This window comes from Mus caroli, chromosome 3 (assembly GCF_900094665.2).
Source record: "Mus caroli chromosome 3, CAROLI_EIJ_v1.1, whole genome shotgun sequence".
Lineage (NCBI taxonomy): Eukaryota > Metazoa > Chordata > Mammalia > Rodentia > Muridae > Mus > Mus caroli.
This window is the reverse complement of record NC_034572.1, coordinates 77,129,491-77,137,566: the sequence shown is the minus strand read 5'-3', so window position 1 is coordinate 77,137,566 and position 8,076 is coordinate 77,129,491.

Below are 8,076 nucleotides of genomic sequence, written 5' to 3'. Positions count from 1 at the left end.
GGCAGGCCATGCAGCTGGTGTGAGGGACAAAGGGACTCCCAGAGAAGGACTTCACTTGCTTGGAAATTCTGCCCCAAGGACAGCCTTGCTCTGTGGCCGCTGATCAAAAAATGTCAACTTGAGGTCACTTTAGTCACTGCCATCTGCCAAAGAGGACAAAGGCCAGTCTGTGGTCAGGGAGCCCAAGGCGAGAGGCTGGATGTGGAGGAGGCTAAGTCTGTGATGCGCTACTCTCATAAAAATGGCCTTCAGTGAGTGAAGAGGGCTTTCCAAGAGGAGAGGAACCTGATAGACAGGAGGTGAACATCTGTTCTGTTTCACCGCAACACACTGACGGAAGGAAAAATGTGTACAGGCTAGGATTTCTTGGGAACATTTGCCTTCTAAGAACCTTCACAACCAGAAGGGAACACTTGGCCATCCAAAGGTTCTTTGTTTCATGCTGAGAGTTTCCTCAGATGGGAGCTGCCTCTGGGCTTCCTGGTTCAGATGCTGATATAAAATTTGGGGTAGGGGTGGATCCATGGTAGAGCCTGTACTTAGCATACCCAAGGCCCTGGATTCAAATAGCAGCACCCCCAAAACGAAATAAACAAGTACTTTAAATCAGCCAATAAACCTTAAAGTTTAAGTACTTTAAATCACTCCAGAAAGCTGGCTATTCTGAGACGTGTCTAGTTTTGGTTCCCTGGTCACACAGCCTGGTTCCCTGCAGCCTACAAATCACAAAGCCAGTTTCCTTTGTGCCCGTGAGGGGAAGATTTATAAGATTTATAGGAGGCGACCACCAGATGGTGTCTTGGTTCTCCTCAAGCAATATCTTCAAGCTTTGTTCTCATGCAGCTGACATTGTGGCATTGGGAAGAGCAGTCAGTTCCAGGGGAGATGGTGGGATCCAAGGAGCCACACGTATCTTTTTACTTGATCAGTCTGACAAGACTCCAGGCTCATAAACACAGGCGAGCCATGGTCATTGACCAGGAGTAAATGGAAAAGCAGATTTCTTCCCACAGTGGGACGTATCCATTAAAGTCCTATCAGCTCCCGACATGCAGCCCTGACTCAGGGCTAATTGCCCCCCACTGGCATGTTGATGCTGGATTCAGAGCCTTCCAGCTCCTCAGAGTCTGGGCAAACTTGCTGAAGAGGGACTGAGAACTCCTCAATCTGACACCAACCTCAGTGGCTTTCAAAGAGATATTTTTATTTTCTTTCTTCTTTTCTTTTTCTCTTAAGACAGGATTTTGCTGTGTAGCCTGTGCTACAGTTGAACCCCCAGCAGTCCTCCTGGCTCAGCCTCCCAAGTACAGGAATTGTAGGCATGTGCCACACAACACCCAGATTAATCATTTTACTTTTTAAAAATTACTTTTCAATAGCTGATAGGCCTTGTTTCTCTTCCAGTGTAAAAACTTAGAAAACTGTTACAAAGAGCGTGATGACTGGGAAGATGTACTTCTTGCTGGCAAACAATTTTACTGCTTTTCTTAAAGATAGAAGTTAGCCCAGACTGTGGGCCCGTTTCTTACTCTGCTTGTGGGTGAAGCAGAGTGGGGGAGCTGTGGCTACTGAAGGAATGTTGGGGAGCCAGCATCTCCTTCCAGATACTTTCAGACGAATACAGGTTTATGCTGCAGTAGGGGCAGAGATAACAGTAACCTTGCAGTTTGAGATTCTGTACTCTCGTGAAACAGATCCGCCTGCCTCCTTCAGCTTTACCCTCTCTCCTTGGAAGCCGACAACGTGCGGATGTTACTACCAGTTTTATGACCGGACCTGTGTGCACAAGAGTGCACATGCATTCCCGGGCTGCTTAGCTGAACGTTAAGGTGGAAGAAGAAGCCTTGTTCTCACCATTTTCCCTTCACTTCGCAGGTCTCTATTGAAATCCCATTTCCATCTTTCAGGGTTTGTCTCAGGGCATGGCGATGTGCCAGGCATAGTTAGTGTGACCAGCATGTCTCTTACTCTAACCATAAACTGAGGACAAGTCTGTGGCTTCTCGGGGGCCCAGCATTTCCTGGCATGTGTGTTGTGAAGCTGTCTATAGTCTCTGATTCTCCTTGAAATGCCCGGCTAGAGACTCAAAGCCTCTGTAGGAAGCCAGCGGTCACAACCACAAATCTATCGGCGGGGGGCGGGGTGGGGTTGGGAGGAAGCCACGCCCAGTTTATTTCCAAACATGGGCATGGGGCTGTCTGTCTGAGGCTTCCCCGGAGTCTTATAAAGTGGGTTTGAGTTGGTGACAATAACTGTCTCTTTCATTGGTTAAGAAAACTCGTGCTGGTGTGGCAAGCAGCTACTTAATTCTTTTGAGTGCCTGTCCTATCTCCTTAGAAGGGGAGAGACGGCAGCAGTCACTGAGAGGACCCCCCAGGGTCTCCTGTCAATTGAACAGCAGCTATGGCAGTGTCGTGCCCTTACGAGTCAATCTCACTCGCTAAGCTCTCGGCTCTACCACGTGGAAGCTGTGTGGGGTTGCACCATTTACCACTGGGAACACATTTCCATTCCATTCCCACGCCGGTCAGGCAGAGCTGGGAGGAAATCACGCTTCCCCCTGGAGCGGCTGCAAGCTGATTGTACTGCTGGCTGTGCGCCTTCTACTGGTAAGCCGGGGTAAACCCGGCTCTTCAGGAGAACTTGTGCAGCTTCAGGGACAACTGGGACTTTTTCAAAAGATTTCATCTTGCCGTCTGATTTTCACTGAAGGAAATTCAGGGTTAAAGAGGATGACAGGTTTGACTGAGTTCTCACAGTAGTCGTGTCTGGTGGTTAAGGGCAAGCATCCTGGCGTCTTCAAGTCTAAATCTCCGCCTTGGCAGTCAAGAATGAGTGTAACCTTGGGCAAATTTCGAAACTTCTCAGTAATCAGTTTGTTATCTATCCGACGGAGAGCATAGTGCTTGCTACCTCAGGGTTTTAAGGAAGATTAAATTAGGCAGCGCATGTGGAAGTGCTTAGCACTGTGTTTGACCCCTGTGTGAGGCAAATGGTTAGAACATTCTTTATCCTGCAGCTGTTGATTTATAGTGACAATTTTCCTGAGAGATGGCATGGTCCAAACTAGTTGTTTAGGTGTCAGAATAAAAGAATAAAGCACCCCAGACAGCATGAAGAAGGTTACATCAGGGAGACAATGTTTGGGGTGCCATCGTTGGTTAAGTTCATTGCCAGGGACTAAATCGGTTGAGTGGGTGTGGATAAAGAGGCTGGTGGTGGGGCTGTGAGAAAGTGTCACCTGGTCTCATCTACATGTGTCCCAAGAGACCCAGTGTCACCCCCACAGTCTAGACTCTTCTCCGGCTTCCTCTGTTTTGGAATGGTGGCATTTAGAAAGACCACTCTCTCAGAGCTACAAAGACCACACCCACTAAGGAAACTTGCCTAGTTCCAGTCCTTTGTGCTCTGGCTAGGAGTTCTGTTGACCTGGAATCCGGAAGCAAACACAGACTTCTCCACCCCTGCAGTTCACTAGCAGACATTCTGTGTGGCGGCCCAAGCCAATAAGTGCCTAAGTCAAGCCATAGATGCCCCGGTCTCACGGCACAGAGCCGGGCAGGGATGGATCGAAGGTAGAAAGGGGGACAAGCCAGCTGGCCGATCTGACCTCTCTGTGGGTATGCAGAGGAAGTTGGGAAGCCAGTGGACTTAAATATGATCTGCACTCAGTCTGAAGATGCTCTTTGTAACCTTAGGTGGTACTTTTATATTTTAGGTACTGCTTTCTTTTCTGTTTGTTTTCGGTTTTTGTGATGGGGTCTGATATAACCCAATGTGGTCTTAATTGTTAGGTAGCTGAGGTTAGCCTTAAACTCCTGATCTCTTGGCCTCTATCTCTAGAGTGCCAGGGCCCACCCGGGTAGGGTCATAGGCATGCACTACCATACGCAATTTGGCACTATTTTAAAATCGTGGTTTCCCCAGGCACACACTTCTTTTTTCTTATTGTTTTCCTGTTCGTAGAGAGTCTATCACACAGTATCCAATACAATTAGAGCTTTAGACACTTGGGCGGAAATGGGTGGAGAGAGAGATGAACAAGCATACCTTTGAGTTCATACCTCTCTCCCCAACAGTGCTGCATCCTTCAGCAGAAGTGGTTCTGTGCTGGAATCTGGAGCACACCAAGGAAGGGGAGAAGATGGTGAAGGTGAAACACAGGTTCTCCGAGAGGACAAGAAGCCAGCTCCACTGCCTGCACGGCAGCACAGGCAATTTTCTCCACTCCATTCTCCCAGGCCCTGGATCTCCTCATTCAATCCGTTAGTATTTGTTGGGGACACCGTTTGTACTAGGCACCATGCCAAGCGCCGACAGATAGCACATAGGCTTCCCTAAGAGATCCCATAGTCTACACCATCCTGGTACTTTCTGCACCAAGCAGTTCACACCCCACAGTGACACTGGCTTTCTGGCAGAGGCCTGTCTGGTGCACAGAGAGAGTCCGAAACAGGGTCTGGGAAAGTTAGGGATACTTCTACAGTAACCGACTCAGAAACGCAGTGGGAAGACACATTAGTATGGGATGAAGTAGAGGAGGGATGTGAGACCCAGTCAACCAAGGGGCATCTTGGGAAAAGCTTGGAGGCATAGGAGGATCAGGGGGCTGATCACTGGGGATATGCGTAGGAGACTGGAAGAAGCAGCAGTGCTACACCAAGAAGGCCACGTGGGCTCATGTCAGCTCTTCAGTGTAACCCTGAACCAGCGTCAAGCCTTTCCATGAAGAAGTAAATTTTAAAAAACACCAATTTTTTAAAGATAATTATGTTTAATGTGGATGAGAGTTTCGCCTGCAAGTATACGTGCCAGGTGCGTGCCTGGTGCTTGCGGAGTTGCAAAGACGGTGTCAGATTCCCTGGACAGAAATCATGGGTGCTTGTGAGCCACCACATAGGTGCTGAAAAATCAAACTGGGGTCCTCTACAAAAGCAACAAGCGCTCTTAGCCAGTGGGCCATCTCTCCACCTCCAGCAAACAGCAGTTTTGAGAGCAACCTGGCTTAGACTAGTTATTGTCCTGGCTTTGACTGGCCGGTGGCTGAGAAAAGAAGCAGAGACTTCCTGCAGCGAACTGCAAAGATCGGTGGCAAAGGCCTAACCTGGTGCCAGTAAGGACGAGGGATGTCACAGTCTCTAAAGACAGGCCCAGGGAAGGTGGCATGCAGGAAGGTCACATCTGGCTCAAGTCACTTGATTTTTCTATTTGTACTATGCTAATTCAGTATAATCCACTGAACGCCACTGAGTACATGCTGGGACAAACTGTGATGGCAGCACCCTGGGACGATGTGCTCCCAGAGTCTAAGACGGAGTCTGCAAGATGTTTTAGTAGGATATTCCATACATCCAGGTGCCTTTTCTATTTATTTCTTATACTGGGGGTTGAGTTTAGGGCCTCATGCATGCTAGGATAATGCTCTAAAAAACAAACAAACAAACAAACAAACAAAAGAATTTCATTTGAGACAAGCTCTTTCTGAGTTGACCAGACTGGCCTTGAACTTACAATCCTCCTGCCTCAGGCTCCACAGATGTTACCACTGAGAGCATGCATCTGTGCATCTGGCTCCTGCCGCTTTTCAGCATGAGCTCCTGGGCTGATCATTGCCTTACGAGGGCAAAGGGGACTCCTCCGGCTCCGTTGATTCTCCATCTTACATCTTTGATCAGATGACTTTATTGTCACATTCCTCCTGGGAGCCCATGTGGAACAGGCAGAAGTAAAACATGCCCCACAAACCTACTCAGCCAGCTCACCTGGTTTCCTCCCGCCTGGCCGCCAGGCAAGTTGCTTAGCTGTGCTTGAGATGTGAGAGCAATAGAGCCTCCTCCATTGGCAGAAAGAACAGGTTCCCACGAGGGCAGTGGCTGCTGGTCATTTCCTTCTGGAAATTCTCCCCAAATGATAAGTCTCAGGTGGATGGCTTATGGGGTACCTACATACTGGATTCTGGAGGGCTCCCCTACCTACAAACAGAGAAGCTAGGTAAAGACTGGTGGGCCTCTCAACCTGCAAATCCTGCTTTGCAGTTACCAATGGTAAGATGAAAGCCTATAGCTGAGGATTCTGACAGTGTATGTTTTTTTTTTTTTAAACCAGACAACAAAATAGCTTAAATGCAGTGTAAATTTCCTTTCATTGAAGGAGAAACGAGAAGACTGAACATCAGACAGCCTGCCTTTCTCACGTAACTGCAAGCGGGCTACCATTCTAGACTGATTTAATAGCCGGATGACAGTCGTGAAAGTAATTCAAAATTAGTGCTTTTGAAATAAGCATTTCCGGGTTTTTAAAAGAATGCCTTTGGAGCTTGAAGAAGGTATATAGGAAAGGAGCCACGGAGAAGAAGTGGGGTTCTCAGTGTGATACCCTCTGTGTCCAGAGAAGATTTGCAAGTCAAACCTCATTTGCATCTAATTTCTCAGAATACAAGTCACAACAGATTACTTCGAGGTGAAAAATTCTAAAGACGCTTGGAAATCTCTTTGATTGCACCAGGACTAAGAAAACCAAGGAAGGAAATAAAATGGGATTTAAAACCAAGCCCTCCATGTGGGTGTGCAAGGCTTGATACATATACAGGGACTCTGGTGAAGGACCAGGGACCATCATGCTCTGCCCACTTTGTGGCCACAATTGTTTGACTCAATATGCTAATGACATGTTAGATGGACTCCTTTCAGTCCTGTTCCCTGACTCCTAGCTAACACCCCATTCAGCTGGGGATATAAGACTGTGCTGCAAAAAAATGATACATACCTTTAATGTTAGCCCTGGGGAGGCTGAGGCAGAGGATCAATTGGAGGCCAGCCTAGGCTACAGAGCACAATCCTGTTTCCAAAAGGAAACAAAAAAAAGACCAGTGACCCAGTGACCATGATCAGAGACGTCTGATCATGGATGGAAAACGCGGCATTCACGTCATTGCTTTCAAACCTGTTACCTGTGCTCCACCCCTTACATCTGGGTCTCAGCACGAGGAGATGAGAGGGTGTGCGGAGAGCGTGCCCCACGCTTTGAGGTTGCCTTTCCACTGCGTCTCTTAGGCAGAACCCTGGGTTACCTGGGCTCAGCTAGTTACAAGGAGTATTAGAAAATATGGCCTTATTTTCTGGTCAGTGTGACTTTTAAAACACAATAATAAATACACAATTCACCATAAATAGATAAAAACACAATAATAAATACACAATTCACCATAAATAGATAAAAACACAATAATAAATACACAAAGTACCATAAATATATAAATATACAAACATATTTTATTTTATATATTTATTATTTTATTTATATTTATGTTATTTTATTTACTATTTATTACTATATGTTTATATGTGTGTATTTATGTATATACATGTGTATATATAAGTATAGAAATAAGCCCCAACCGTGGCCATAAACAGAACAAATGACAGCGCTGGCCTCCCTTGGAAATCTGCAAGGTGTGTCAACATTTGCATGAGAAACAGCAGGCTGGAGACTTGGCAGGTTCTGTGATTCTAAATACAGAAAATCATTCAAGTGGGGTGGGGGTTCTTCCCACCAACACAATAGCAGCTGACGGGCAAACAGACGACACAGTTCCGGCTCCTCTTAAGTTGGGTCAGGAGAGCACACCACTGCTCTGCACTGTGGTCTGGCGGGCCCTGGCCCTTTCCCGCTGTGACCTAGGAGTGCAACTTTACTCCTAGCTCTTTCTCTCACACCCACCCACCATCCCTTCCAGAGCTGCACAAGCTGCATTCTGGTGTTTTTGTTCGGTAAGTTCTTGTTTTGTTGTTGTTTGAGTGTCTCATTGTGTGGCTCAGGTTAACCTGGAATTCACTATGTAACCAAAGGTGGTCTTGAACTTGCAATCTTCCTGACTTGGCTGGAATGCTGGGGCTATAGGAAAATGCACTAGGTCTTTATTATTATTATTATTATTATTATTATTATTATTGTATTGTGTGTGTATTGTATTGTGTGTGTGTTGAGCGCGCACACATGTGGTATAGAAAATAAGAATCATGAGGAGGTCAAGGGACAACTTTGTGGACTCAGTGTCTTCTTTTTTTTTTAATTTTT